The 8,554-nt window shown below is 38.1% G+C and overlaps 1 pseudogene; it reads right to left on the bottom strand.

Moving 5' to 3' along the window:
- Positions 1-922: 922 nt before the first annotated feature.
- On the bottom strand, positions 923-1,525 carry LOC122800149 (annotated as a pseudogene).
- Positions 1,526-8,554: the final 7,029 nt, after the last annotated feature.

Here is an 8,554-nt window from a genome sequence, read left to right on the forward strand (position 1 = left end):
ACAACCGACAAAGGTAATATGAAATAGTCACAAACGTATACAATGTAAAAACTTTACCTCATGCTGAGTTGTACATTCGCAAGAAAAGAATGACAAGCATTATTTAGATGCATGCTGTAAACATTCTTAAAGCCCTTGACAGACTTATTGCCTCCATAATTCATAATATTTTTTTCTGACAGATATGTTCAGTACAAAGCTGAGTACAAAGAATATGGTATGGCTAGTGCACTCTACACAGAAAATGAAACCTTTCAAATAGGATATGCAGCTTAACTCTGATATAACTACTTGATTTAACTGGTGCTTTTTTCTTGGTTTTCCTCCTGATAACTGCCCTTTTTTATCCTGTAGGTGTTTCTGTGGTTTTGTACATATCTTAGCTGCCTTGAAAATGTTACATGTTGATTAGCTGTCCCCTGATAAACAAATTGAAATAAATAAATAATCATCGGTCCCCGCCCTGGCTCTCCAACTCCCAGAATTTTCAGTTAATTATGACAGAGGTGGCAAGTTATTTATTTATTTATTTATTTTTGATGCAAGTATAATGTGCAAAAGTCTGTTCTGTAGTCATTAATAGTACACGTGCATTAAAAAACGCAAATAGCAGATGCACTACATTTGTATTCTATATCAGTTGGGGGGGTAAGGTTCTTTCCACCCTTATCTAACCCCTCCTTCCACTGCTTCCTGTGTTACAAATCATATCAATGGGAGAAACCTCCTCCCTTGCAACCAGTACTACCAATAACACTTTTAGCACTGACTTTAGCTGCTCTGAATTTTACATGCCTAATTCCAGTACACCGGTTCTGTAGTCATAAATTGGGCAGTATGATTATGTGCTTGCAGGATGATGGAAGAGAGACCCTGGAAGCAGCTGAGGGTCTAATTTCAAGATCAACTTCACCCTGCTGTGCTAGGCAATAAGATGTTCAGCCACAGTGGAATTTTCTCCACTGCCCATAGCTGTTATACGAGTCACGTGATCAACCCCAACCCACTCTGCCTCCTCTGTAACAGGTGTGTAGGACAGCTCAGCAAACAGCATTGTTGCCTCACCATTGATGTCACTCACCAATTCAAACACACTGACTGGAAGATCTGTTTGCTTCATCATAGGATTCAACTTCAGAAAGAGAGGGCTCTCAATTATTTCACACACCTGTTTATGAACATGAATATCTGATGGATTTGGGGGCCCTCCAGTGGTATACCAGCCAAGAAACTCCAACTCTTTAAACACCTGCTGAAATTGCTTTTCCTTTCTGTAGTAATACTCCTTGTCAATAACAATTTTGTCCTCTACAGTATGAGACAGCAGTTCAAACGAGCTCATCACCTCAATGTTTCACCCCTCATGTTTACCAATCAAGGCTCCAATGAATTGTGTTGGTCTTCCTTCCTAAGAACGTATCCAGTGGTCTGAAATATTGAGAATAACTAATAGGTGCAATGCTACAGACACACTTCCAGTAACGCCATATGACATCACATTAGGAACTGAAGGGTCAGCCTTCATTCCTATTTAGTTTGCTGCTGCCATCCTTGGTACCCAGAATCTCTTTTCCTTTCCTAAAGGATCTAATTTCAAAAGACTCAGAATGCACACTAAAAGCCAGTCTAAGTACCTTTTTCATACCATCACATTTAAGGTACTCTCCTCATGAGTGATAGCGACAAGTTTTTAGCAACTGTTTTTTCAGAAGGACTGCACCCTGTATCATCAGTCATGTATTCTAAATCAGAAGTCATGAAGCTTCTATGGGATATACGTGGGATAGTCTTAGGACTGGGTTTTGTACAGTGAGCATGTGTTCATAAAAGTATGATATTATGGGATGCTAGTGTCTTCCTATTATGACGGTACATTCAAGTTAGGTATTACAAGAGCAGTGTGTGACAGGATGCTATTTAATGGCTGTGTTATCATAAATGTATGCGCACTATGGAATGTCAGTGGCTTAGTACAGTGAAGTGTGATATCCAAGGATGTGCTGCATGGTAGAAAGATATTATGGGATATCTTTAGCTTGGTGATTTGAGAGGGTACAATTTGATGGGAGTGCCATCATGGTGGTACCATATTGTATGATGCTGTTACTTAATATTATGACAGTGTGCTATCCACTACTGTTACGGCAGTAATGTATTATATGGTATCATACTAGTTAACATAGAAACTGAGTGCTGTTCACTGGGACTGCTATCATTGTAGTGCTGTACTATATGATGTCACTAGTTAATGTGAGTGCTTTGCAGTGGGTGTGATATCATGGTAGCAGTGTATTATATGATGCCAATAGTTAGTATTATGATTGTACACCATCCATTGGGTGTATTGCTATGGTAGAACTTTATTATATGGTGTCACTAGTTTATATTGTGATTGAGTGCAATCCAGTGAGTATGATATCATGACTGTACTTTATTACATGATGTCATTAGTTTATATTCTGAGTGAGGGCTATCCGGTAACTGTGCAGTCAATGTAATAGTTTACTATATGATGACACTAGTTCATAATGCACTGACTACTATCCGGTGAATGTGCTGTCATAGTAGAACTTTCTTACATGATAGTTTGTATTATGACAGAATGCTATCTAGTGAGTGTTTTGTCATGGCAGTAGTTTATTATATGATGTCACTAGTTTATACTGTGAGTGAGTATTATTCAAGGAGTACACAGTCATGGTATAATTTTGTTACTTGATGTCTTTATATTGTCACGGTGTGCTCTCCACAGAGTGTGTAGCCGTGTTAATAGTTTATTTTATATCAATCGTTTATATTATGAGGGAGTGTTTTCCAGTGACTGTGCTGTCGTGTTAATAGATTATTATATGATGACATTATGTTGTGACTGAGTGCTTTCCAAGGTGTGACTAATGATGGAACTTCATTATATGATGTCTCTATTTTGTATCACGACTGACTGCTATCCAGTGAATGTGTTATAATGGTAAAACTTTATTAAATGATGCAACTAGCTTATATTGTGAATAAGTGTTGTAATGGGAAAATTTTATTATATAATGTCCCTAGTTTATATTGTGAGAACTTTCTATTCAGTGAACTTGTTGTCACAATAACAGTTTATTATATAACATCAGTGGTTTATATTGAGTTCTATCCAGTGAGCATGTTCTCATGGTAGAATTTTATTATATGATGTCAGTAGTTTATGTTGTAACTGCATGCTATCCAGTCAGTGAGCTCTGATATTAGGCATTTATTGTGTGATGTCACTAGTTTATAATGTGACTGAGTACTATCCAGTGAGCGTGCTGTCATCGTAGTACCCCAGTATTCATGAAACTCTGTGTAGGAATAGTGCTAGTCCTGCATGGAGAGGTTCATGTCCATGTAGAACAGCAGCGCACCTTGCATATGCATGAAGGCACGCAGCTGTATCCTCTACATGGACGCGATCCGTGTATGAGTGCAGAGGGTGTGTCTGAGCAGTGCACGGACACTAAACATGCCCCGTGCACTCAGAAAGTGCCATATGGCACTTTCTAAGCTGCACTGGCATAATATTTGAGCTTAGCTCAGGCGGCGCAGTGGTGCAGCAGTTAACGTTGTCACCTCCCAGCAAGAGGTTCTTTGGTTTGATTCTCGGCTGGGATGCCTTCTGTGTAGACTTTACATGTTCTGCCTGCGTTCATGTGGGTTTCCTCTGGGTACTCCGGTTTGCACCCACATTCTAAAGACATGTGTCTGGAGCATTTCTCCCTGGGCCAACACTGAAAACAGGCTCTGTGGAACCTAGTCGGACTTTCCCGGTCAACAAATGTTAAATAAAAAAAAAATAATATTATGCCAGTATTTCAGTGTCCATAGGCACTGAAATGTAAAATAGATCATTTCAGTGTCCGTGGACACTGAAATAAAAACAGGAAAGCAATATAGGGGGTGTGTCACAGCTTCTGTAACACACCCCCTGAATTGCTAAAGCACCATATGGCACTTCTGCATCCTGCAGAAGCAGGAAATGTGTGCAAATGCACACACATACCTCTCAACAGTACACATTTTCACAGAATGCCCAGATAGCTGCCCATATTTATGGTCCACTTTTCATAAAATCATGGTTATCTGGCAAATTAGTGGAAAATCATTAAAGACTGAAGTTGGAAAAATATGACAGACATTTGAGTTACAGACATTATACCCTTCAGAAAAGTCATGCTAATGCAAAGCCTGTTATCCTATCAACTTTTTAAGTTGACAAGAGCAATATTTAAAAACTGACCCAATGTTTGGGCCTCTGTCTCACTTTTATTTATGGCTATACCCAGATTTCTTGTTCTAAGAGGTTGAGAGGTATGCACACATAACGGGATAAATCCCCCAAATGTAAATAAGCAGAAGCACAGCCCCACAAAAACAAGAAAGTCCATAGAGAACATGTCATGCATCAGCATGAAACACGCACAGAATACTGAAAGCCCAGTCATTGCCATCATGTCACAAATACAGTCCCACGTAGTTGTCAGAACACCACAATCCATACCCATAGAACCTAAAAAAAATAATAATATATTCTTGTTCTTAATGCCCTAAGGAATGTTTAAGTCTAGCTATGTGGGTGTGTACATTACAACTTAAACATCCCATAGGAGCTAAATGAAAATAGACAGGTGAAACCTTTAAGCCAAGATAATGGAGCGGTTAAAGTTGCAGCTTTACATACAGGTGTTCATAGTTCAAGTCCCAAGAGAGGCAACGTATTGTCCCTTGTGAAAGTAGTGTGAGAATGATTTTAAAAGTAGTGTGAGAATGATTTTAGTAAACTTAAATTATGTAGCAACTATTTCTTTTGCCAACTAGGGTAGTGCAGCAGTTCCAAAAGTGAGATGTCAGTGTAGAAAACTTGTGAAACCCCCATAAAAACACACGTGCCCCATACAGTATAGTCACACAAGAATATAATGTAATGAAACCACATAGGGGGATGTCATGCAAAGTAAATGTAAAATTATAATGTGTATGTAAATATGTATTTTATGTTACACAATGACTGGCCATTAACATACAAAAATGAGTACGCTAATTGGCCAGCCCAAACAGAGTGCCCATTGTAAATCTGAGCGTATACTAATGGAAAAAAGGTACAGTTGCCTGGACTGTTTCCATTTGTATATCTCCTGTTTTTTTTATTTTTGTCTGCAGAGATAGCAATGGAGAAATGAAGATCTCCATTGCTTTTTTTAACATATCTCGCTATGTGATACGAGTTGAAGAACTCGTATAGCATAGCAAGATATCATACAAAATACAATGGAGATCTTCCTTTCAACAGAGAAAGGAAGATCTCTGTTGCATTCTTAATATATCTCACTATGTTATACAAGTTCATCAACTCGTATAACATACTGAGATATGTTAAAAAAGTAATGGAGATCTCCCTATCTCCACTGCTACCTCTGCACAGCACTAATGTACTGTGTAAGTGTGGGAACACATCCTTTATGCATGAGCAAGACATCAGAAATGCCCCAGGATACCGGAAAACCACAGAAGTCCAGCACAGAGGTATGATACAATGACATTATATAAGAAAGGTAAGTATTGTTTTTCTTAAATAATGTCATTGTATAATAGCAATAACCCATGGCTGGGTGTGGGCGATGCTGGATTTACCCACGGTTGGCATTGTTTGGTCACTTGGGCTCCGCCCTTGTGACCAAATCACACCAACTGTGGGTAAATCCAGCATTACCCACACCCAGCCATGGGTTATTGCTTAAAAATAACATTATAAGTATAATATGCATAAATGTGCCTTAATCAGTCTGTATCCATCAGACCTTGTTCTGCCCAGCAACAAAATAGTCAGTCCTGCCAAGTCTCAAAACCAGGATGCTATCCTCTACAATCACAGCAACATTCCACTACACCATCTGAGCTGCAAGAATTTGTAGTGCTATAACAAACATATCCTGCATTCAGGTTATTTAACATTAATAAAAACAAAACAGCAGTTCCAAGTGTTGAACCCATGCCCTCGAACACTATAGTCAGACAAATGTACCACTACTTTTCAAACATGTCATGCAATGGAGACATACAATATTAGGCAGAAAGCTTTGTTATTTTATATATATACATATATATATATATATATATCTGATGAAACATATATAAGAAAATGTAGAAAGTCATAATATAGATATACATATATATGAATATAAAGAAAAGAAAATACATATATATATATATATATATATATATATATATATATATGTGTGTGTGTGTGTGTGTGTATAGGGTCTATATTATAACAATGAATGATCAGATGATCAAACGTTGTTATAACGGCCCCTAAATCTCAAAAACTCAAAACAGCGAACAAGCAGAGTAGCGATTTTTTTTTTCCCAGGGAAAAAAAATTTCCCCCAAAAAACCCACTAAACACTAACTGAAGTGGGGGGCTTTGACCCCTCCCACTTAAATATGCCAACTCCGAGATCGCACTACAGTGGAGGAAATGGCACATCCCAGATGGACAGCTAAGCAATTTCTTTCCTTGGGAAAAAATTTGCTGTTCCGGCCGTTCGTTATTTTGCCGGTTTGACAATTTGTGTTCGAACTAACAGTGTTCGATCATCTGATCGTTCACTGAACTAAAGTAGACCATAGATATATATATATATATATATATATATATATATATATGTATGTATATCACATGCAGTGCAATTATATCTCAGAACCATCCCTCCCAATCTGTTAGTGCAAGGAACCTGTACAAAGACTGTAAAGGGGGGGGGGCCACATATACAGACATATTTCAAAAAATTGCTGTTACAAATGAAGACGTATTACAGCAACAGTGTATGTTTCAGTGGACAGTTACTGAAGGATATGATGATGGAAACTGAAATTATTTATTTTCTAAAGGCTTGACTTTTGTACCGTCTTGTAAAGTAGATTTACCTAATTTATTGTTAGACCTTCAACTTTTTACGTAAACTGAATCTACAATTATTACTAGGAAATGACGGCTTACAAGATGAACAACAGTTACGAATTTCTAGCACATTCAACCCGCCCCTCCACCCAACTTTATTATTATTTGAACGAATTTGTGAACTGGATTTCAGGGCTACACTTAATACATTACAGGAACTACAACTTGTCTAGGACTGAAAGGGAAGCCTTGATAATTTTAAAACACTGCCAATTCGTGTAATTTATTTATTTATTATTTATTTATTTAAATTTGTTGACCGGGAGTGTCTGACTGGACGTAGGTCCATTTTCAGCGGAGGCCCGGGGAGAAAAACTCCACAGTTAAAATAAACAGACAGTATTTACATTGGATTACATAGTGATTAACAATTTACATAGCAATTACTTATAACTTAGCAATTACTAACAACTTGTAATGAAGCCAGATAAGGGGGGAGGTCTTGTGTTGATGAATTTGACTGATTATGCAGAAAGAATGCATAGTTTTGGAAAGCAAAGTGTATAGTAAAGTAAGTATAAATGAAGTGAATACAGCACACAGCCCTATAAGGGTGTACCTCAATGACTTATATAAATGAAGTGAATACAGCACACAGCAGGATTAGGGCATGCCTCAATGACTTATATAAATGAAATGAATATAGCACACAGCCCTATTAGGGGATACCTTAATGACTTATATAAATTAAGTGAATACAGCACACAGCCCTATTAGGGCATACCTTAATGTCTTATATAAATGAAGTGAATACTGCACACAGCCAGATTAGGGCATACCTTAATGACTTATATAAATGAAGTGAATACAGCACACAGCCCTATTAGGGCGTACCTTAATGACTTATATAAATGAAGTGAATACAGCACACAGCCCTATTAGGGCGTACCTTAATGACTTATATAAATGAAGTGAATACAGCACACAACAGGATTAGGGCATACTTCAATGACTTATATAAATGAAGTGAATATAGCACACAGCCCTATTAGGGCGTACCTTAATGTGCTATATAAATGAAGTGAATACTGCACACGGCCGGATTAGGGCATACCTTAATGACTTATATAAATGAAGTGAATACAGCACACAGCCCTATTAGGGCGTACCTTAATGACTTATATAAATGAAGTAAATAGGTTCATAGGTAGGTACTAGGCTATTGGCCCTAGGGCCTATACAAGCCTAGCCAAAAAGGTACCCTGGCTTTCTTCACCCAAGAAAATTATTTTCCTGTGCCCCTGTCAAGCAGAACCACAGAAGTGATCCCCGGGGTGAATTTCCTATTACCCATCCAATCATCAAGATTTTTCTTGAAGAGTGTTAATGAGGAGCTCTGTTTGACAAAGATAGGTAGTCTGTTCCAGAGTATGGGAAGTCTCTGGGACAGGAATCTATCCCTCCAGCGTGTTCTGTTTATTGTGGTGACAAGGTTTAGGTCCCTAGAGCGTGTAGCCCGGAGGAATTGGGATTTCTTTAAGTGGAGCATGTCCAACAGCTCTGGGTTTGACATAGCTTTGTATGTTAGGCAGAGATCGCCTCTGAGTAGGCGATATGCGACAGAGTAAAGCT

The sequence above is a fragment of the Protopterus annectens genome, chromosome 4.part0 (genome assembly GCF_019279795.1).
Source record: "Protopterus annectens isolate FY-2018-M chromosome 4.part0, PAN1.0, whole genome shotgun sequence".
NCBI lineage: Eukaryota > Metazoa > Chordata > Ceratodontiformes > Protopteridae > Protopterus > Protopterus annectens.